Here is a 1,948-nt window from a genome sequence, read left to right as displayed (position 1 = left end):
TTTCTCTTGTTTTCTTTTTTTCTTTCTTTTTCTGATCCCCTTCTTTTTTTTCTTGATTTATGGTTGATTTTGTTGATGAAATTATGAGATATATTCAGTAGGGGCAAGGCTCTTCTGACATTATCCCGAATTTGGTGGGAATTAGATAATTTTTGATTTTGGGTTTGATGATTTGCATTGTAGGTGGTCACTGTTCAAGGGATGGACTATGATCGGCTCAGGGAGCACTCAGCGGTGACTCGGCGGCTAGGGAGTTGAAGAGTTGATGGCGGTGGCGGCTGAGCTGGCATGAAATACGGTTTCAAAACCCTACAGCTGTTGGGTTGTCACATGGGCTCGGGTCGAATCCCCTTCGAGTCGGGATGAGTGATGGGTCACTTGTAATGGGTCTGAACCGGGTTGGTTGGTTTAGGCTTTATACTGGGCTGTTGGGGTGTTATAATGGGCCTACAATGTAAATTAAAATTTATTAAATAATATATATATATATATTTAAGACCCAAACAAAAACAAGTATATACAGTTACAGTGTAGGAAAAAATCATGCTCACATGACGAGTTTGCTCAAAGTAATTTTTTTATTCAAATTCGTCATGTCGACGTGAGGATTTCTAAAAAATATAATGTTTTATTAGAATTTTTCACGTCGAGATGAAGAATTCTAAGAAAAGAATATCTTTTATTAGAACTTATCACGTCGACGTAATGAGTTCTAAGTCATTGTAACAAACGTCATAAATTCTAAATTAATTTTAGAGAGAGTATAATGGACCAGTGTTTTTATCCGCCTTGACTGCTAATTTTTCCATGAAGAAGAATCTAAATCATAGGCTGAGCCTGCTTTGTTGGAGTTGAATCTTGAAGAGGAATGGATAAACGCCAGCCTATTTACCACAACCAAAAACTTACAACTTCAATGCCAGCTTTACCATTTGATTTTGGGCTGATATCAATTTCGTTCGATCAATTCTTTTTTAAATTTTTAGATAGTTTATTTTAATTTAGATTAGTTGTTTTTTTTTTACTATCCGATTAATTTTTATTTTATTTGATACAAAATATTTATTTTAGTTCCTATACTTATTTTTAAAATTTTCAAAGATATTAAAAGTTTGAAACTATATTACATAATTAAGACTACTAACCCTATTATATAATAATTTGATGGGTGATTGGTGGTGTATCAATTTTAATGTTGGTATTCGACTATCATTATTTTATTATTTTTTATTTTATTATATCATATTTTTTAATAATTATGTCTTTATGGCACATTTCTCGCTACATTTTGCATGTTCTTGGTTGTTTGGTCGTTATTTTTGTGTATCATTTTTCTTAGGGCAGAATTTGATATAGTCACAACTGATTAAGCTGACATTTATTTTTTATCATGTTGATATATCCTGCTTTAAACCCTCGGGTTGGATTTAGATACACAATTTATATTCATGTTTAGTTCTCTCATGTCATTCAATTATGATTTGTGGTTTATCTTTGATCTTTTAATAGTTGTCTCATTTTTTTGTTCGTTTGCTGATGAAATCAGATATGTTTGTATCTACCTTTTATTCGAATTAATTTGATTAGTTCTTTTTTAACTTTTTCCATGTATGATCCTTATGTGATATTAAATGACTAGTTTTTTGTGTTAATGATTATAGGAAAATGCCCTTGTTATGTGTTTAATTTACTATTGTAATAATATTTTTTTCTTGTAATTCATATATTTTTCTATTTTTATTAATGGTTATATCTTATAAAAATTTAATTTGATGCAAATATAGGTAGCATAATTCGTTTTAAAACATATTTTTTTTCTATTTGAGAATAAATACATAATATTTTTATTAAATTCCATAAAATTATAAATACCTACAAAAGGAATCATGTTAAAGGAATCATTTTAAATCAAAATTTAAATAAATTATAAATATGTAGGGTTAAAAAT

This window comes from Hibiscus syriacus, unplaced genomic scaffold (assembly GCF_006381635.1).
Source record: "Hibiscus syriacus cultivar Baekdansim isolate YM2019G1 unplaced genomic scaffold, ASM638163v2 tig00110056_pilon, whole genome shotgun sequence".
In the NCBI taxonomy this organism is placed as follows: Eukaryota; Viridiplantae; Streptophyta; class Magnoliopsida; order Malvales; family Malvaceae; genus Hibiscus; species Hibiscus syriacus.
This window is presented reverse-complemented; position numbering follows the sequence as displayed.